The sequence below is a fragment of the Myotis daubentonii genome, chromosome 6 (genome assembly GCF_963259705.1).
Source record: "Myotis daubentonii chromosome 6, mMyoDau2.1, whole genome shotgun sequence".
Lineage (NCBI taxonomy): Eukaryota > Metazoa > Chordata > Mammalia > Chiroptera > Vespertilionidae > Myotis > Myotis daubentonii.
The window spans coordinates 52582709-52605271 of NC_081845.1; the positions used below are offsets into that span (position 1 = coordinate 52582709).

A 22563-nucleotide genomic window follows, 5' to 3' on the forward strand; every position below is an offset into this window, starting at 1 on the left:
CCACAGTAAGAGTATCAATGTGGAGAGCGATTACTATAAATACAGTAAAGTGCCTGGATTTTAAATATAAATTCTTTGTCAGATTGCTATTCACTTAATTACCACAAGCTAAAATTTATCTATTAGCATTTCTTTTCTAATTGTTACCAGTGTGATAAACACTTTTCTTTATTTAAATAGTACAATTTATTTCAGGACAATGAATAAGGATTTAGTATTGAAACAAATTATAGGAATCAAATATTGCTATTGCTTATTTGTTCAGAATATAACTTATTCAACAAAGTTAATTGCACTTTATTTTGAAGAGTGGGTAGTTAGAAATAGGATTATTTGCATTTAATTGGAAAAGAATCTGGATCTTCAAGGTACAATGTTTGGCCCCAAACCACATAATAAATGAGACACAAGAACTAGAAGTCACTTCTTTGGTATTTAATTCCTGTCCTTGATTATCTGAATTGATATGAATATTTTATGTGAAATATTCATATTCCAGAAAATTGTTATTTTAGATATACGCTTAATAAATATACCTGTCTTTCAAAGACTATTGGAATCAATTCCCCTGTCTTTATATGGGGGCATATTTCATAGTGTATGAATTGATGAGATTACATCTTATTTCTAAAGATTTCTGAGAGAGGTTTCTAACTTCCCTCATTAATCCACTATAGTGGTCAATTAGATTTGATGTCACAACACGCTTTCTTATCTAACTTAAATCTCTTATGCTGTAGCTTAAGTCTGTTTTCTCTCACTCTCTCTAGGATATTAAAAGCAACTAATCACCATTATCCATAATAATATTTGTGAAGTATTCCATATATTTGAAATGTTAGCACTGTAACTGGCAGTAGGCATAACTCCCAAATATCAGTAAATCTTAACATGGAGAAGATGGACCAGCTTGTAATAAATGTAGATGACATGGTAGTATTTAGTTTTGATGAATGAATAATACTGTGAACTAATGTGACTTAAGCAGACTAAATGAAAAGCATTCATCTATTAGCTCATTCACTTAAATATTCATCAGGCACCTACTTTGTGGTACTGTATTGTGCTATATTCAGAAGTACGAAAAATAAATCATAGAATCAAGACAATTTCATTGCAAGGGATTTTTTTAAATAGAATTTATTAAGTGGTATATTAGTTAGAAATGTGAAAATAGAATAGCTTAATCTTAAGAGGATAACTCTACGTCCTATTTAATGACTGTGTGGTATTTACAACCATATCTGGAGGTGGGGCTGAAAAATAGAGTCTTATTATGAGAACATTTTCTCTTTACTTTACAACTGCCCCATTACTAAAATCTGTAATAGGCACCAAATTTTACTATGGATGGCCCCTGAGCCCTTCATCTGGAAGCCCTGGTGTTAATATTGAAGAAGTATCTGTGTCTTCTCGTGTGTATTTGGACATGTGTGAGCACTGACCAGTGTAGGACAACAAGAAGTTTATCACTGGAAATAAATTACAGACTGGTGAGGCATGAAAATGATATGCCTGGAATGCAGAACAAGGGTTGCCTTCTGCCTGCTTTCTTTATCAGACAGCAGAAAGGAGAAAATGATTTATTCTGGAGCCATTTGACACTGACCAAGCAATGTATAACAGATAAAATGCTGATTTATTGCTGCAAAGAGAATAATGGCTGTTCTTGCTAAAATGCCATTAATAGTTTTATTGTTTAAAGTGCAAATTACATTCGGCAATTTGTTAGTCCCCTTTTGAGGCGAACTTGAAGTAATTCAGTGTAGGCTTTCAGCTGAAAAAGGACAAAGTAATTAGCAAATCATAAAAGAAGTCATTCACCAAGGTTGGCTCATATATGAATTCTCTGTCTGAACTATAAAGATGTAGAAAAAAAATTGTCTTTAAGAAATACAAAATGATGCAAGTATTTGTTTAAAACAGAAACGCCATAAGAAAGTTGATGTTGGCCCTAGCTGGTTTGGCTCAGTGGATAGAGCGTCAGCCTGTGGAATTGAAGGGTCCCAGGTTTGATTTCAGTCAAGGGCACATGCCCGGGTTGCGGGCCCGATCCCCAGTAGGGGGTGTGCAGGAGGCAGCCGATCAGTGATTCTCTCTCATTGATGTTTCTATCTCTCCCTCTCTCTTCCTCTCTGAAATCAATACAAATATTTTTTTTAAAAAAAGAAGAAAGTTGATGCTGGCACACTCTGTAGAGCTGAGGGTGTGCCTTCCATGGGCGCCTGCTGTTTGCACAAGACATTGTGCTAGTCACCAAAGAGAAAACCAAACCAGAAAAAAATGTAGTTCCTGCCCTTGGGGATCTTACTGTCTGATGGCAGGAATGAGATAATTCAAAATGAATTAAAATATATAACCGGAATAGGATCAGAATCTCAAGAAAGGTACACATGAAGAGGTTCCAAGGAGAAGATGATATTCAGAAGGTGACATTTGAGGTCACTTTTAAAAGATGCCTAAGATTTCTATAGCAACATTTGGGGCTATAAAGCAATTCCAGAATGAAGGGATGTCAGAAAGTGGAAGGATCTGTGCTGATGAACATGGAGTGGGCTCTTTGATGCATAGGTTGTGGCAGCGTGACCATAAATTTCAATTGGCCTGGGGTGGTCCCTGCCACCACCTGTTGCCCCAGTGTAATTATTAACAGTGCCCTCTTCCACTCTTAAGAGTCCCAGTTAAATGGTCAATTATGCAACGAATGATTGTGGTGGCTATAAAAATGCACCACTCACCTCTCCTGCTTTAGGGAGCACAACTGACTGATGTCCCCAGCTGTGGCCCCTCTGGACTCACCGCACTTTGGCCCCATGCCATGCTTCCCAGGGGCCACTCCCAACCAGCCATCATGCACAGTGAGGGTGCTAAGCTGTGTCCATTCCAGCAAGACAGGGGTCCTCCACTGAGACACTTTGCGGCAAGGACTTCCCATTGGCAGGGCTGAACCTTTCTTAGAAGTGCACGCCACTTGAAGGCGGCCCACTCCCCTTCCTTCCTCCTCTTTCACACAGAGCCAGGCCTACATCTTGGTCTGCAGACTTTTCCTGCCTACCCCTGCACCTTCCCCAAGAAACCTCTTTACAGATTCAACCCCAGGTTAGTGCCTGCTTCTCAGCAGACCTGAACTAATGCAGTGGCCCTAGTTATTGATAAGTCTTAGATAGTAGAGAGGATATGACTACAAAGAAAAATTGGGATGATATTGTAGGCAATTTTGAAAATGCCTTTGAAGAATTTGACCTTAATTCAGGAGACTATGAGGCTCCATTGAAGGTTTATCTGTCACAGAATAATCATCAATGATTTGGTCCTGCTGATGATAGAGAAGGAGAGTTGAAACAGGGCAGCCAGTTAGAAGGGTACATCAATTGTCCATTAGGAGCCTAAAGAAGAGTAGTGTATGAGATGACAAACACGGGCACGGGTATGAGAGACACTGCAGGGCAGGGCCGGGGGGGGGGGGGCGGGGTTGGTGAGTTTGGATATGGTGGGACAGCGGAATCAGATTATTTAGTCTCTCTGTGCCTCAGTTTCCTCATCTGTGATATGGGAACAGCCACAAGCCCTACATCACTCATGGAGCCATAGTGAAGATTCCAGAAGTTCAGAACGGTGCCTGGCACGGAAGAACGCGTGTTTCAGAATTTGTTTATCTGTTGCTCTCTAGCTGCGTTGTCCTATAGGACTTTCTGCAGTGGCAGAAATGGTTTATATCTGTGTTGTCCGGTACAATAGCCACTAACCACATGTGGTTATTAGCACCTGAAATGTGAATAGTGTGACTGAGGAACTGTATTTTTAACTTCATTCAATTTAAATTTGAGTAGTCATATGTGGTTAATGGTTACCATTTAGAAGTCGCACCAATTTCTAAAGTACTAAGTCACTAACATGAAGGGGATTGCAAAATTATAGTCTATTCTTTTCTGCAAAACGTTTGGCCCGGCCGGCGTGGCTCAGTAGTTGAACCTATGAACCAGGAGGTCACAGTTTGATTCTCGGTCAGGGCACATGCCCGGGTTGCAAGCTCAATCCCCAGTGTGGGGCGTGCAGGCAGCAGCTGATCACTGATTCTTTGTCATCATTAATGTTTCCCTCTCTCTCTCTCTCTCCCTCTCTTGTCCTCTCTGAAATCAATAAAATATGTATATATATATATATATATATATATATATATATATATATATATATATATTTAAAAGCCTTTTGTACTAATATGACTTACTTTTAAGTAAGCCCATGGGGTTTGGTTGCTGACTGATGGTCAAGAATAAACACAGAGAAGATGTGGTCCTAAGCAGACCCCTCTGAGATATTCAGAGCAATAAGAAAGGGACGAGAAGTAATGTTTTTACTAACCCTGCAATAAGACAAGTACTTTAAGGCTTGAAGGAGAGTGATCATGTGTTGGTTTCTGCAAGTAGCTAATAATAGGTGGCTAAGACCTCCCATTTAATAGGATCTGGACTCTCTGCTGTCCATTTCCAAGGCCAAAAGAGAGGAGGTAATTCCGTGCCTGCTATAATGCTCCCTCCAAATAATAGCCAGGATAGCGCTGCTATTACCTAAGGTCACTGTTAATGCTGCCGCTGAGGACTCTGGTAGTTCAAGGACAGCACTAATTGGAACTCTGAGGGATGTATTAGAAGGAAAGGAGCACACGTTTCTTATTATCTGTAAGGGGAAGATAAAAAGGCATTATCTATCCGAAAAAGGATTTTTGAAATATCACTCTTTCCCTTTTCTCTCTTCTCCTGCCATGCTCAGGGTGAGCAGGCCTTCCCAGTTCCATGAATATATCACTGCGCAAGGCTAGTTTGGGCCGGGTGTTGCTGTGGGCATCCCCCACATTACTGACTCACCAGTTGAGATTTTTGTTGCAATTGAAACTCCAGATGCCTCAGTTGATATGTACCCTGTGTGAACCAAGGTATTTCTCTCAGGAGACAGAACACGGGAGGCAATGTGTAGCGTGGAGTCCACCCTGAGAGCACACCACAGCTCTGTCACGTGGCAGATTTGTGACCAGTGCTGGGGACGTTAAGTTTAGTGTCCTTACTTGTGAAATGGGGAGTACTGGTATCTTCTGAGTTATTTAGAGGCTTGCATAAGTTAACATGAGTCTTTTATGTGAAAGTGCTGGAAAATGTTAACTCCCTGCCCCTGCCATATCTCTATCTAGTCTCCTAATTTTAAGTTCCCACTCATTATCGTTCCAAAATCTAGCATGACCGGGTACTCCCTCTCAACTCTGTTGAACCTCTGCGCCCAAATCACACATGCTTCTCACTTCCATTGTGTTGACCTACTCAGCCCGCTGGGGCGCAGCCTTTCACGGCCTCTGTTCCCTCCTTGCCATGACTGCCTCACCTCCTTTCCTGAGCATTTCTGAGGCCAGGACCTTCCTGTTCTGCATGCATTTGGCTCCTTGCCTGTCAAATGAAGGAGGCCACTCGGGGCTCACGGCCCTGCCAGCCCCTGACATTTGGTAGGTTTCTGTACATGAGACCGCCACCTGAGTTCGTTCCTTTTAAAAAGTGTTCATTGGTTTTTCTCTTTCACAAAAAGCACCACATTTTTATTAAATATATTTTTTAAAGAAGCAGATAAGGAAAAACTCAAAGCACTCATAATATGACCGCCCCTAGAAACTACTGTGTCCATCATGAGAGTACCCTACAATGCTGAGTGTGTGTGTGTGTGTGTGTGTGTGTGTGTGTGTGTGAGACAAAAACTTAATCACTACATTCCCATTTCTTAATAACACCCTTCTTCAGTGTCATAATGTCATACTATAAATATCCCTACAGCATCATTTCAGGTGTCCTCCTAGAATGCTGTGTGTGAATGGATTATGGTTTATTACTGGACACCTAGGTGGTTTCTGCTTTCCCCCACTATTATAAATAAGGCAGGACATTATAAAGAGAGCAGCAGACAGCATCCTCGTGCACATATCTTTTCACACAGCCTTGAAATGCAATTATCAGATTGAAAGCCGTGCACATTTTTAAGGTTTTTGGTACCATATTGTCACATCACCCACCAAAAGGATGGATCTAGTTCTTTCCTCCCCTCAGGGCACATGAGGCTTTGACCACTTGGTTCCTGATGGGACCAGTAGAACTACTTGGGGAGGAAAAATGAGAGGGAGAGAAAAAAAATTAAAAAACCAGTGCTTTTCCCTACTCATTGATGGATCTGGTTCCACGTCCACTATGTTTTTAAACTCTTAGCATAGGGCAGCTCCCTGGCTCCTGCAGAATTCTTCTTTATTAGCCGCTGGCTGCCTTTGCCCCCTCTAAATTGCCACCTGTAAATCAATGCACTGTTTCTTGGAAGGGTCGGCCCTCTGGGAAGAGCCTTTCTGCACCTGTCTCATCCAGCTGGAGAATCTCATCTGCGTCTCTTCCTTTCATCTCGTCTCATTTTGCAACAATATTTTCTCCTTTCTCTGTTATTAGCCTTTTGATTTAATACTTTAATTTGGTATGTAGGTTCATGGTATCACTATTCTGGATAATTCATGTCATTCTAGACTGAATATTCTGTAACATTTTCTTCAAATACTGTTTTGTGAAAAGATGTCTCACAGACTCAAAGGCTCATCCATTATCTTCATTTTTTAGGAATGAAAAGATAAAAAGCAGAGCGCATGTGGTAACTACACAACTTGATTCTTTTCCAAATGCTCAGGAGAAAATTGCCTGTTCTTTTTATCCAGCAGGATGAAGACAAGTACAATTTTTATTTTTTCTACTTGACTATGTGGGACACAGATTGTTGCTTCAGTAGATTGATCACAGCACATTTCATAATTGTTAAGGACGTGAACACACACACTCCTCAGAGGAAGAGCCAGTGGGTCTGCCTTGCAGATACGCACACACTCCCTCCTCCAGACAATGGAGCTGCAGTTTGAGTGCCACCCGCCTTGGGCCAGGATTGGGGGCCCAGTGAGCAGCTGAACGGCTCCCTTCGTGTGCGGTTTCAGCAGCTTGTGGGAAGGCTTATGGTATAGCGATGTGACAAGCTGTGAACAGCAGATCAGAGCAAAACGTGAGATAATTTAATTGAGGAGCTTGGTGAGAGGACAGCTCTCAAGAGCAGAGAGCAGGGACGTGGCAGAAAGGGCATCTGAGGAAGGGATAAATTATGAAATCGCATTCTGAGGACAGTGTGAAAAGGATGCTTCCTCATTTCTCTGGCAGTTTGGGTCAATTTCCTACCCTCGCATGCTTTGCAAAAAGGGAAATAATTTATTTTTATTACTGCCCCATTCTTGTTAAGGCAATTTTTAATACCGCATAGAGCAAGTCACCCATTTCTATGTAAGGGACTGACTTCCTCTTTTCTCTACGCTTGGTATTTACTATTTCTGCCTCTACCCCTTTGGGAAAAAAATGCTTTTTTTTTTAAGAAGTAGTAAAAATGTGAGACTGGCGATAAGCTATGGTGTATTTTCTTTGACTTGCATCTTTTGGAGGCTATTGTAGGCCTTTTTATTTCTTCTGTCATTGGGTCTAAATTCTGAAGTGGATTGTATTTTTTAATCTTTATTTTCAAACCACTTTTTCTGAGTTGGTTTTATGCACCATTCCTTCTTATTCATTCTCAGACTGTCTTTATAAGACAAGTGGTGAATTTAACATTACCCAGTCTTTTAGTAAATTGCAACCCTAATATCCATCCTGGGCACTTAAAAAAACAACAACACACAGAACCCAGAAATGGCTTACTGGGTATATTAAGGCATTTGATTATTCAGGTTGAAATAATGCATCTACTTACTTTTTTCAGTTTTTTTAACTTCTTTCTCTGTTGAGACCAGTTGTCTGTTTAAGTATAGGTGGCCTTCTAGTTTAGAACAAGGTCTTAGATTGATTATCAGCTTTGGCTTTGGCTCATGGGGTCATTAAGGCCAATTTAGACACTTCTGCCTTTAGAGTTCATTTTAAAGAACTTTCACACTGTGTCAGTGACAGAATCAGTGCCTCTGTTTAGAGCCATCAGCTGGAGTCCTTGAGGGCAGATACCACTAGAAAACAAGGACCATTGCGCATACACACACACACACACACACACACACACACACACACACACACGGCCATGACCTGGGTCAATACACAATGACTTGGAGTGGAACACGGTGTTATAGCATCACTTCTGTGTTTCTGTGGGTTTGCTTTGGTTGTGCATGGTGATGCAAGAATATTAATTCCAGCTTAGTAAAATTTAACTTCAAACTCACTGTCCCTGAATTTAATCTTTTAAGAAAAATCCTTCATCTTTCCACTCTTTGGGATTCTCTTTCTGTGCACATACATCGATACATGGAATTTAATGTAAAAAATTTAAAGCAAAAGTTCTCATTTCAAACTCTTATTCAAGTTCAATTTGTTTCTGATTCCACGGTTGACATGCCACAATTGAAAATTTGTTGGATGTCAAAGAGAAGAGGTCTCAAAATGGCTTAGCCAGTCGCTCAAGAACATTGTCATTTCTCCCAGTTTCTCCCCAGCTGCCTTCCACACCTGATCTTATCTTGCTTCAACCCAGGTGTTTTCCCTTTCTGGGCAAATCCGTTCATGTCCTGTTGGAAGATGACATCTTTCTTTCTTGGCGGTACCATTCCTTGCAGCTGAGTGGGTCAAAAGGTCCGAATTAGTCAGAGGGATACTTAATGATGGATTCACATATTTTAATGTGAAAGACTTGACTTAACGGCCTGGCACATCAGTCACATTAGGAGAATGTCACTCCCTGCAGTTTTAAAGGATATACCTGCAGAAAGAGACCCTCGAGGGACCTTCAGGAAACCTTGTCCGGCATTTTTTCATCCTTCTGAGGGAGCTTTGTGCATGTTCTAAGTGTCTTGCACTTGAAAAGTTTTCTGTGTGGACTAGTTTTGTAAAAAGCTGACAGTGTGCTACTTCTGTAAACACCTCTCCTCTCCACTCCCTACCCCCACACCTTCCTAAGTTTACCTCCAAATGCTTTATATCACCCAAGCACTTACATAACATTGCAGACATTTTCATCTAAGCTAGTAGCAGTTAATTATCTATCTTTGTCTGTGTTTCAGCACTTAATGTTATTTTGACAGGGGTTGCATACTCTCTGTCTTCCTGGAATTTTTTAAGTGTTCTTCTGAGTAATTTGAGAAATTCCAAGTATAGATGAGGTGATCGGTTCTCTCCTTTATTGTCTCTTTAAATTTAATTTAAAAATAAAAACATTTCAAGAGGACCCACTGTGTGCCACACAGCATGCTCTGGTCCCTCCTACATACATTGTCTAATTTAGTCTCTTCTTCCCCTAAATCTGCACCTTGAATCACCACTGTAATCTCAGTGTGTGTTGGGAGGGGAAGGGTTTCAGGAGTGGGCAGAGAGGTCATGATCTCTGGGTGGTACATCCATGGTAAGCAGAGATTTCAGCCTGCAAGGGTACTGCTGCTTCGCTCTGTATTTGTCTGGGGAGTCAAGCTCCTGGTTGGTTATTGGCAGAAGTGCTTTACATCCAGGATGATCTCTGGGAAGTTTCAACATGAGTTGGTTTCTGTTTCCTTTCGAAAGCATGTGTTTGCTCACCTGCATGGAAGGTGAATAGGAGACTCAGCTCGCCAAACGGAGTGTGTCAGGAAGGATTACTGATTTATTTATGCTTGCTTCCAGAATATTTGAAGAAGTTGGCTTTAGTTCTCCCTTCAATGGGGCTTACTCACCCACCCAGTGTCTGCGTCAGCATTTAAATATCTCAGGCCTGTCATTCTGGAAGAGGGGCGTTCCCAGAGGTGCCTTCCCTAACCTGCAGATGGAAACCTGCCTGGTTGCAACAGGCCCAGCCAGGATCACCCTCTCCTGGCCTGATGCCGCTTTCTCCTTTGGGGTCAGACCCACGTTTGCTAGCAGCTGCCTGAGCCGTAGCTTCTTGGGGAAAATAGCCTTCACTTCCAGCTCTTCTCTTGGCACCCAAACTTTCATTTAACTCTCTATCTCCTTCCTCCCTTCCTCCATTCTTCCTTCCTTCCATGTCTTCGGTATCTATTGAGTGACTGTTGAATACCCAACACTGTACAAAATCCCAGGGATTCAAGCTAAACATATAGGCCTTTCTTTGGGTTGTACACAAGGAATAAATGGGATTTTTCCAAAAGACAAGCAAGCCTTAGGTACAGATTTTTTTTTAATGAAGGGGAAAATATTACCTTTAAATAAATCATCTCCATGCTTGCAGATAGGATTGCTCACACAATTATAAGTATTTTCTAGCATGAAGATTCTTCAGGACAACATTCATCCATTTCATATTTATTGAGTGCTTAGTGTGCTGAGGTCTGTACAGACATAAAAGATATAAAGCTGGCCGAAATCAGTTTGGCTCAGTGGATAGAGCGTCGGCCTGCAGACTGAAAGGTCCCAGGTTTGATTCCAGTCAAGGGCATGTACCTGGGTTGCGGGCACATCCCCAGTGGGAGATGTGCAGGAGGCAGCTGATCGATGTTTCTCTCTCATCAATGTTTCTAACTCTCTATCTCTCTCTCTTCCTCTCTGTAAAAAATCAATAAAATATATTTAAAAAAATAAAAGAACCAAGAAGCATATTAAAATATGTGTGTGTGTGTGTGTGTGTGTGTGTGTATATCGCTAGATAAGCCAGGGTGCCTCTCTCTGAAGACTCATATTGTAACAGAATAAAGAGTTCTATAAAGTCTATATCAATGCCATAGCAGAGCACTGAACATGCTGAGTGGTAAGAGATTATAAGCACTGAGCAGGGTGGGGGACAGGACAATGCCTACACATAGTAGGTTCCTCGTATTTGTTGACCAACCAACAGGGTTAGCCCACACTCAGGATCTATTAAAGAGGGTGACATTTCAGCTGTTCCATAAAAGATGAATAAAGCACTGTCTAGGAGAAGGGCATTGTAGGCAGTGTGAGCAAAAGTGGAGTGCGTGGAGGTGGCTGAGGGCTTGCAGAAACAGCATCAGGATGCTCAAAAGGAAGTGTTAGAGAGATGATCTCAGAAAGGGCTGGTGGAGCCAGATTGTGAAAGGTTGGAAAACTTGGCCTTTCTCTTCTTGGTCAGCAGGGCAAGGAGACTTCAGTCATTTTGAGCAGTGAAGTTACACCAGATCTAGGTTTTAGAAGGGTTCTCTCAAGTCGGGAGAAACTGAGGAGAGGAGGCCTGGGGGAAGATTGAAGAGGGGTCCCACCACAGCAGTCCGTGCAGGAAGAAAGAAAGCAAAATTGAGAGGAACTGCAGCGTATCCCATGTCAGAGATGAGCCCGGGAGGAAGCAAGGATGACTGCAACTTTCAGAGAAGGCACATTCCCCATTTACCAGCTCTGCAAAATTCCCCGTTTACTTTCCAGTGCCTCGGGCTCTGGGTCTGTAAAACAGGCACAGTCGTACTTACCTGGTAGGATTGTTGTGAGAATTAGCTGAGATAATGGTGGTCTAAGCATTGAGTATGGCCCTGGGCGTGTAATAATAACCAGCATTTATCGAACTTGTACTGTGACCACGTGCTTTACATGTACCTACTGACTCAGACCTAACAATAACCTTATGAGGTAGAAATGGCTCTTATCCTCAGCCTACACTGCCTGTCGGTGTTATTGATATCATTATTCTTCACTGTTCCGTCTCCGTCCTCCCATTCCCTGGCTCCCCGGCTGCCAAGCTTTGTGGGAAGTAGGAGAGAAGGGGTGTCTGTTAGGTGACCTTTCTGATCATCTCACATAAAACTGACCTGTCCCTGACTCACTCCCTCAGGACTCTGTTCAGTCCCAGAAACTAATCTAATAAATGACTCTGCTGTGAATGGAATGGGATGGTAGATGAATGAGTCACTTTTCTAGAAAACACATCTACATTTTAACTAACTTGCAATGGCTGTCACCCACAGGAATGACAAATTTCAGGCCAGTAGGGAATTATTTTTGAGCTGGAATACCTTAAATCACACCCCGTGGCTGGCTCAGCCTGCCTCTGCTCTTGTCCTGTGTGTTATTTATATAATGTCTCTTCCTTTGCTTTCTTTTTTTTATTCTTAATGTTATCTTCTTTTTTTAATTGTTTTACTTTTATTTTTTAATTTATTGATTTTTTATAGAGATCAGAGAAAGAGAGAGAGACATCAATTTGTTGTTCCACTACTTATTTAGGCATTCATTGGTTGATTCTTGTATGTGACCTGACATGACTGGAGATTGAACCTACAACCTTGGCATATGGGGTGACACTGCAACCAACTGAGCTACTCGGCCAGGGCCATCTTAACACTATTTTCTAATTAAGACAGTCATTCTTGTTCATTGAAGAAACTTTAAAAAGTAGGGAGAGCAAACAAAAGAAAGTTTAAATCTCTCAGAATAATCTTCCTCCTCAGGAGTAACCATGTAGAGATTGCCCTTCTAATCTTTTAAAATCTGTATATGCATGAAATATTTCTGAATATTGGGCAAAGACTCATTATACTGAAATCACCTTACTCAGTCAGTGCAAGTTTTAGGTACTTGTGTAAGTTACCTGATGGAATTGCTTTAAAAGTAGTCAATGAAATTCAGCAGAAATTTAGCCATTTCATGTGAGCACATGACCCCACAGCCTGGGTTGGATGCCAGCAAGAACAAGTCTTTTTAAAAGAGCATTTTCAAGAGCAACACAGTAAGTGGTTACATAGTGGATACCACATGCGATCAAATGATAACACCAACTTTTAAAAAAAAATTATATGTGTGTGTGTGTGTGTGTGTGTATAATTGATTTCAGAGAGGAAGGGAGAGTAAATCATTGATCTGTTGCCTCCTGCACACCCCCTTCTTGGATTGAGCCTGCAACCCAGGCATGTGCCCTGACCAGGAGTTGAACTGTGACCTCCTGATTCATAGGTCAACACTCAACCACTGAGCACACCAGCCAGGCTACACCAGTTTTTTTTATATGATGCAAATGGATATTTCTTGCATGAGATCAAATTTCTAATGACAGCTTTCACACTAAGTCAAAGACTGTATCTCTAACAATGAGAGGTGTTAGATGACTTGAAAGGGACTAGCAATGATGAAAACATTGCAGATGAATGTAAAACATTTGGATAAATATGATTCAAAAATTACAGAACAATTATTTCATATAAATGTAATTTAAAATATGAATGAATTAAATATAAAAAGATAAATAATTTTCATCACATTTCTGAAAGCTTAGAAACTCAAGTTAGCAAAAGTGGGGTTTTTTGGGGCGGGAAGGGAGGTTGTATTCTCATTGGTAAAATGGAAGATCTCTTATTTGAGGCCACCTTATTTTCAAGTATATGTAGTATCCATGTACTTTGGTTTTTAAACAAAAAAACAGGATCGCATTCTAGTGTGTTTATCATCTATTTTTTATACTTTCTATATTATGACTTTTTTCCATGGCTTACTTTTCTTAACCATACCATTTGTAATGACTACATTAGAATGGGTGGAGCAGAATGTATTTAACTAGTCCACTCTTGTTAGATATTGAAGGGATTATTTACATTTATTTAATGTTATAAATAACCCAGATGAATAGTTATGTAGATAACTCTCTAAGTATGTCCATGGCTATTTTTCTTAAGTTAAATGTCTATAAATAGAATTGCTGGGTCAGAGCCTTGCAGAATTTCAAGGTACTTAATATAATTGCCAGGTTGCACCAACCCGTAATACTCTTAGTACATCTTAGGGAATTATTCAATTATTGTCCCCTTGTGACAGTGTCTTAATTAATTCTGAGTAACTCCTTAGCAAGATCATTTCATTGCTGTCCAAGGTGTTTGTCCTATCTTCCTCCTTCCTCAGCCTCATACCACTGGATTAGTACTAAGTACAGGTGAGAGGATTTCATGTATCTTTGGTTGTCCAAACCTATTGATTGAAAAGGTTTGCTACCACTGGGATCCATGAGATGTCTCTGAAGCACCATGTGAAATGTTATCCCTTTTCTGTGAATGACATTAAATCATTAAGAAACATCACTGAGTCTTATGAGTTAGAGAATTCATATGATTTTTCTTAAATTCAGTAGAATGCTATCATAGTAGTTTACTAGAATAGTGCTCTTTTTGTTTCCATTTGTTGCATGTGCTGTTGATTTCTATATTATGCAGCCTCAGAAAATAAGGCAGCTTGCAAAATCTTCTTTATGTTACAGACTGCTAGTTGGACACTATAGAGCCTGCTTCTTGCTCATCAATAACAGAATCCCTTTTATACTTGAACTGCTAACTAGAAAGCAGCATTGCTGCTAGCAAAAGGCATTTCCCCTGCCTTAGGTTATAGCCAATGAACTGTAAGGAGAAGTGTGTGTGTGTGTGTGTGTGTGTGTGTGTGTGTGTGTGAGAGAGAGAGAGAGAGAGAGAGAGAGAGAGAGAGAGAGAGATATCAAGGAAGTTTTAAAAGGTACGGACCACACCCTTCTTCACCCCTTCCTCCCTCGTGTTCCTTGGAACGTAAGTGTGATGGCTGGAGCACCAGCATTATTTTGGATTTGAATGAGAAAGACCACATTGTAGGACTGACAGAAAGGAAAGCTGGAAAGAGCTTGAGTCCTGATGGATGAGGAACCTTCGTACAGTCCTGGACTGCTTGCCTCTGACTTCTCATATGAAAGGGAAATAAACTTCCGTTACTTAAGCCCCAGTTTTGGTGGGGATGTCTCTATTACCTGGAGTCTGGCTTAATCCTGTACATAACAGCGATATTCCCAATTTTATGGCCTTCTAGTTTCCTGTTCTCTTTCCTACATTCGTTTTTCTTGTCTCATTAACTAAAGAGATTCCTTAACAGATTTAATTTTTTTAATATATTTTTATTGACTTCAGAAAGAAAGGGAGAGGGAGAGAGAGATCGAAACATCAATGATGAGAGAGAATCATTGATTGGCTGCCTCCTGCATGCCCCCCTACTGGGGATCAAGTCCACAACCCAGGCATGTGCCCTAACCAGAAATCGAACCATGACCTCCTAGTTTATAAATCAACCACTGAGCCATACAAGTTGGACCAGATTTAATTTTTTAAAATGATTTTAGAGAAAGAGAGAGGGACGGAGGGAGAGAGGGAGAGAGGGAGAGAGGGAGGGAGGGAGGGAGAGAGAGAGAGAGAGAGAGAGAGAGAGAGAGAGAGAGAGAAACATTGATGTGAGAGCAAAACATTGGATAGGCTGCCTCCTGCCCTACCCCTACTGGGAATGGAGCCCACACCTGGGCATGTGCCCTGACCAGGAATCAAATTGGCAACCTCTCAGTGCACAGGATGACACCCAACCAACGGAGCCACACCAGCCAGGGCCTTAATAGATTCAGAAGGGAAGTACATGGGCAGTGTTCATATGAGAGAGAAAGACATCATCTGAACACAAGTTATACAAGCACATTTCCCATGTTCATTTACAAGTATTTCTCGAGGCCTGCTGGTTTGCAGAATGTCCCCTCCCTTCCCATTTTTTTCCCCAGAAAAGAAGGGAGGGAGGTACATATACAGAACTAACAAGGAACTCTGCTCTGTCAAGAAGGAGGCGAGGCAGTGGCCTCCTGGACCTTGAGGCAACCAATTCTCTGTCACGGACAGCTTTGCACAGTGAGCCTGAGCATCTTCCCAGGCCTGTCGCCCTGGATGTGAAGCAGCTGCAGGCCATATTTCTCTACCTTTGCCCTCACTTTTCTTTGTTTAATTTCAGAAAGGAAGGGAGAAAGAGATAGAGACCTCAATGATGAGAGAGAATCATTGATCAGCTGCCTTCTGCACACCCCACACTGGGGATTGAGCCCACAACCCGGGCATGTACCCTGACCAGGAATTGAACCGTGACCTCCTGGTTCATAGGTCAAAACTCAACAACTGAGCCGCACCGGCCACGTACCCTCTAATGTTATTGGTATTTGTCAGGTGTTCACCAGACAGCTCAAGGCATACATTTACATGCAACATTAAATAGTGTAAAGCTGATTCATGAGAAACATGGCAAGGAGTAAATAAAAGAGGACAGAGAGAGAGTGAAAGGGTAGAAAAGTGATAGAAGATCCAAAAAGTCCAGGTTTCAGCCATGGGTTTACAGTTTCACTGAAAACAGGCCTTTTAAAATCAGGTAACATAACAGTAAAGGCCTTGATGCCTGTTTTTCAGTGAGGTCACCTGGAGAGCAAACACGGAAATAGAATGGGCACATCCGTGTATTCATCTTGTTAAGTGTGTGTAGGGAAGGCTGATGGAGTGGAAACGTCATTCCTTCAAAAATGCACACCAGGCTTCCATTCTGACTCATTCTCCTTGAGGTCAGCAGGCTTCACTTCACCACCATGCTTCCCGCCCTTGCTGTCTTATTACTAACACTAGGGGCCCGGTGCATGAAATTCGTGCACTGGGTGTGTGGGGGGGCGGGGGGGGCGAGTGTCCCTCAGCCCAGCCTGCCCCCTCTCACATACTGGGAGCCCTCAGGCGTCGACCCCCATCACCCTCGAATCGCAGGATCGGCCCCTTGCCCAGGCCTGACACCTCTGACAGAGGCGTCAGGCCTGGGCAGGGTACCCTCATTTCCCCCCATCACTGGTTCTGCCCCCAGCCCAGGCCTGATGCCTCTGGCCCAGGTGTCAAGCCTGGGCAGGGGACCCCCAGACCCCTCCAATTGCTGGCTCTGCCCCTTGCCCAGGCCTGATGCCTCGGCCAGAGGCGTAGACCCCCATCACCCTCCGATCACCTGATTGGCCCCTTACCCAGGCCTGACACCTCCACCAGAGGTGTCAGGCTTGGAAAGAGGACCCCCATCTCCCCCCTATCACTGGCTCTGACCCCCGCCCAGGCCTGATGCCTCTGGCCCAGGAATCATGCCTGGGCAGGGGACCCCCATCTCCCTCTGATCGCTTGCTCCACCCCCCGCCCAAGCCTGATGCCTCTGACCCAGGCTTCAGGCCTGGGCAAGGGGACCATCATATCCCCCCAATCCCCGGCTCCGCCCCCCACCCAGGCCTGATGCCTCTGGCCAGAGGAGTTGACCCTCATCACCCTCCGATCACCAATCACCGGATCGGCCCCTTGACCAGGCCTGAGGCCTCTGGCAGAGGCGTCAGGCCTGGGCAGGGGATTCCCAGCTCCCCGCAGTTGCAGGCTCTGCCCCTGCCCAGGCCTAACGCCTCTGGCCTAGGCGTCCGGCCCGGGCAGCGGGGACCCACAGCTGCAGCGGCCCCACGATCGTGGGCTCCGCTTTAGGCCCAGGCATGGGACCCCTAGCTCCTGGGACTGCCAACTTCGACCGTGCCCAGCTCCCATTGCTAGCTCCACCCCTACTTCCTGCTATCACTGGCCAGGGCGGAAAAGGCACCTGATTCTCCGCCTTTGCCCTGCCCCCCTCCTCTTATCTCCCCCCTGGGTTTCCAATCACTGTCAGTGGCAGGGGGCTTCTTCCTGCTTTCCCTTTCGCCTCCCTGCATTGTGCCTACATATGCAAATTAACCGCCATCTTGTTGGCAGTTAACTGCCATCTTAGTTGGCAGTTAATTTGCATATAGCCCTGATTAGCCAATGAAAAGGGTAGCTTGTACGCCAATTACCATTTTTCTCTTTTATTAGTGTAGATGTGTGGTGCAGGGATTGCCACAGATGAATGGTTAGGGGCATGGTGTTTACTCTGTCCTACTTCAGTGTGTGTGTTTCATTCCCTGGTAGAGCTGTGGAGGGTTAGGGTTTAGTGGCAAGGCATTCGTGGCGCTGGAGGGTAAGCCTAGAAATGCCTCCTCGGTGTAATATGCTCTAGCTCCTCTGAAGTGTCCTCTAGTGTATTTGATGGATTTACCTCAGTTATTCGTATTGGCAGGTAGTCTCCAAGCTATGGTAGTGATTTTTCCAGGATTTTTCAAGAGAAAGGCTTAACTGGGTCCCTTTTCCCTACCCATTATTATATTTGTCTCTCTGTCCCTGGTGATGTAAACTGACTCTCTCTGCCCAGTTCATGTCTGTGTTTCTCCCGTCGGTCTCTTTGATTAAATCTAGAATGAGCCTTTGGTGAGGAGCCTTTGGTCCCGGGCTTCATCGCATGTACACACATGTGAAGCATGAATGGGAGGCAGCACACCATAGAGTGGTGGGGCGAGGAGGCCCTGAGAAGGCATCACCACCTCTGTGTTTACAGGTGCAAAGCCTGGGTCCCAGAGAAGTGCATTCATTGGTCACACAGACCAGATTTAGGCCTAGCCAGTGGTTCTCAACCTGTGGGTCGCGACCCCTTTGGGGGTCGAATGACCCTTTCACAGGAGTCGCCTAAGACCATTGGAAAACACATATATAATTACATATTGTTTTTGTGATTAATCACTATGCTTTAATTATGTTCAATTTGTAACCATGAAATTGGGGGTCACCACAACATGAGGAACTGTATTAAGGGGTCGCGAAATTAGGAAGGTTGAGAACCACTGGCCTAGACCCTCTTGCCCTTCCCACTGTCCCACGCTGCCTGGCTTTGCAAGACAGCAGCTGAAGCTTGTTAAAAGTCTGGGCATCGAGGCCGCCCTGGTTTAGAATTGTCGTGGAATAAATCCTCCTGATCGGGAAGAGCACCAGAGAATTATAGAATCCCACAGGCTTCTCACAGATAATTCACTTTAAACTGTTCTCAGTAAAAGCCACATAAACATGTCCAACAAATCACAGAAAATGATCTCATGGAGTAGTGTTGAACCACAAACTTGAATAAGAATCTGTTTGTCCAGCGATGAAACTATGTAGAAGATATTTTCAAAGTGTGGCAAGTAGTAAAAATTGGGAGAAGAAAACGGCTGGGGCCTGGTTTGGTTCCCATTATTTTTCTGGGAAGGAATTGAGAAATGGTTTCGATCCAGTTCTGCTTGCCCACCCTAATTTTCAATTTTCTCAGAATTTTTTTCTTTGAAGTTCAAGCTAATAGATTTATGGCAGCTTTAAACAGTTGAAAACCATCACATTCACTCAAACACACATGCTTTTTCTCACTCCAGCAGAAACATCTGAGCGTTCTGTGTGGGGATTTGCAAAGAGCTGGTTACCTCTCAGTTGGTGTATAGTTTAGAGAGGACTGCACTGGAGTCATTTACTCTACTAGTCCTGCGGGAAAGGAAGAGCTGATGGAAGACAGTGAGACTCTTTCTTAGGTAACATTGTGTCTTGGGTTTAAAAACAGCAGGTGGAGGCCAGACAAGCCTGGTTGTTGGTGGCACATTGTTCTCTTCGTGGCTCCATTCCAGCGGGCCGTGTGTGTGTGTGTGTGTGTGTGTGTGTGTGTGTGTGTGTTAGGGTCACAGGATGACTTGGCATACAAGAACTGCCGCACTTTCAGAATAGGTTTGGTTACTCTACAAGTTCCTTTTTAAAATGGGAATCTGGTCTAGGTTTTTGCATATTTGTCAGCTCTCCACATAAGGCCAAGCTTTTCTCACACCCTGGTTTCTTTGTAGGACACTTCTTTGAAAAGTAATGACATGGCTTAGCATTCATTTTGATGTAGGGCCTGGTTGTTCTGCTTTTTGCTGCTCCTGTAGAGCTAATTTTGTTACTTTTTATCACCTTATCTCTAGATTTTTATAATTGATCAGACCTGGTAATACAAAGTGTCATTTGCAGTTAATCTGTTAATTATTATCAGTTTTGCTTAATTTTCCAGTGATATCCCCTCTCCTTCCTAACTATTGACTATAGCCATCTTCTGGGTGATCTGTGTGGAGGGGAGGGAAAGAGTAGGTCAGGGAAGGGACATTCCTAGAGTGCCTTCTAACCTTCTCAAAACCAACATATGGGGTGGGAATTGCTATCCCCATTTTGCAGATGTGGCAGTTGAGGCCAAGAAGAGTTAAATGACTTGACAAAGATGCTAGAGCTACTGATGCAATTGATCAGGATTTGAAACCAGGACTCTCTGACCCTAACGCCAGCCTCTTACCGCACGACCACATTCACATAACAGTTGCCTACTTTAACAGTCCTATTTATCTATAATGGAACTGATCCCGAAAGTAAAAACAAACAAAAAAACAAAAACCAACATAAGAAAGTAAGGTAGGTGAAGAAATGCAGCGTTAGCAATGGCAACAGCAGAAAGTAGTGCAGAATTACAGTCTGGGATTGTGCTTGCAGGACTGACCGGTCACAGGAAAGGAGGGCTTTATTGACGGGCCATGTTCATAGAAATGAGAGAAATTGAGGGAGCGTAGGCAAAGTGATGAGAGAGAGAACGGAAGGGACAGAGCAGTGGAAAGCGAGGGGCAGCCACGATGAAGGGTAGAGGTGATCTACTGGCAGCAGCAAAGGTGGGGAGCCCCAGCGGAGGGGCGCAGGCCCCGTGGCAGTGTAGAAGGTGGACCATCATGGGGCCCTGTGCATTGTCAGCGTCCAGCGGCAGGGAGACCTGATCAGCACAGAAAGGCTTCGCGAGTGCCGGAGTAAATGGGGGGAGGGCGCATGTGAGAGAAGACACGGCTTCTGGTCATCTTGGCCGTAGTTTAATTCTGTTTTAAAGATTGTGACCAGAATTCTGATTAGCATCAAACATTCCGTAAAATTCGTGGTGGGGGGGGCGGGGCCGGAGGGCAATCACCTTGGGGCCGTTGATGCAGAAACTTCATTTTCTGAACTCCTGGTGCAGATTCTCAAGATGTGAGAGGCGGATGGGTGGGTAGAGGTGGCAGGAGGGAACAGAGCATCACTGTGTTTATGACAAAGAAGCCAAGGACACTGCTCGAGTTGGCTGTGCTGGGCTGGAGGACAGTGACAGCAACTGGCAACAGGATGAGAAAACTGCTTTCAAGGAAGGCATGGCTGCTTTGGTGGCCTTCATTCCTCAATTTCATTCTCATTTTTGCAAAAAGGTTGCTACACCATGCTGCCTGAGAGGTGATCATGTTGCCAAGTCATCGCTCCACTGGGGAGAAGGAGACAAATGATACAAGGAAAGGGTGCTGTTGAAAGTATTCTAAAAGTATAAACCTCAGAACCACTGCCAACGTCTGGATCTACTTATTCCACGTTTCATATTTTCTGCTCTGTGTCTACAGCCACCCTCTATCTGAATAACTGATTGATGGAAACCCGGGGCCCCAGATCTCACCTGGCCATCTAAGTAAATAAACTGATGGTCAGGAACCAGCCCCAGCCCTCTTCTTCCTCCTCAAAGGCCTTGACTAAAGCAAAGACCAGTTCTTTGCACAAAGTTTCAGTTCGATCAGAGCATGCAGCTCTCAATGTAGACATAAACACCTACTTATATGAAAACCCACCCCCCTTCCTTTCCATTCAAACTATCTGGGCTCTGAAATGTAAATGCTTTACTCCAGCGGCCACCGCTCTGGAGATGATTGTCATTCAGATTATTCTTCTGTGCACACCCTTTCCTGCTGCATAATTATTGCTGCCCCAGAGAAACATGGCTTTGGAGCCTCAACCACCTGAGTGCACATCCTGTGATCCCACCCCACCACGTACTTCATTGTACTCCAGCCTGATGGAACCCCATCAACCAGGAAAACTCCTTTCCATCCATCCTTCTGTACACTCACTGCCCCCATCTCTCTCCATGTCTGGGTTGAAGCTAACCCTAGTCAGGGCAGTGAGGTGCATTGTCAGAAGAAAATGTCTACAATAGGAAATCTTTTTTCTTTCTTTCTTTCTTTCTTTCTTTCTTTTTATTGTGATAAAAATTTTTAATTTTACAAGTGGCAAAATAGGTAGAAAGATTAGCCTTTTGGTTCACACAGTGTAGCCAAACTGCTGCTTATAACCTGATTCTAAAATAGTCACATCACCAGTATTGAGGGACATGATTCAGAGAGGTTTTCTGGGAATAGTTCTTTAATTACAACTCATAGGGAAGAAATGTTTATAAATTTATAATTTAAAAACAAATTCAAATAGAAAAATAATATTTCCTCCAAATAAGAGAACTAGAAATTATGCATGTAACTTAAAATAAGATAAATTGTAATTAATAGTTAAGTATAATAATGGTATGAAATTTTGATACTTAAATTATCCTCAAAGCTGTTGAATGAATACTATCAAATTTTTCATTTCCGGTTTATGCTTCTGGCTAAGAACTGACAAACAGACTGAGGTTTAAAGTGACCGAAAATTCTTCACATGGTTTCTTGGGACCACTTGTAAGCTCTTTTTCTCTACAGTCCAAAGACAAGAAAAAGTCTCTGATTTGAAATCAGAATCGATCTGCTGCTCTGCTAGCCACAGCTCGAATATTGACATAAACCTTTGATGGAGGATTTCCCAGGATGAGGTTGCAAATAGGAAATCTTTATAAATAAAAACTGGCTTAAAAGGGCAGGCATGTATTTAAAGAGTTGAAGGGGGGGACTGCATTTCTGTAGAGGAATTGTTTTATTTCCTCCTCTCTCTCTCGTACATGCCAAATTATATGTCAGCCCTAGAGTTATTACTAGATTTAACGTAGGTGAACGTGTTTGGCAGTGTTGCAGATTTGCTGACAGCAAATTCTGCTGCCACAATTATGCTGGGTTTATTCAGTTCAGTTGTGTCATCCACCCAGA

At 43.2% G+C, this 22563-nt stretch overlaps 1 protein-coding gene across 5 annotated transcripts in view; it reads left to right on the forward strand.

The window, feature by feature from the left end:
- The window catches only part of BACH2 (BTB domain and CNC homolog 2), a 344951-nt gene that overhangs the window by 143389 nt on the left and 178999 nt on the right, over nucleotides 1-22563 (forward strand). The window lies entirely within an intron of this gene.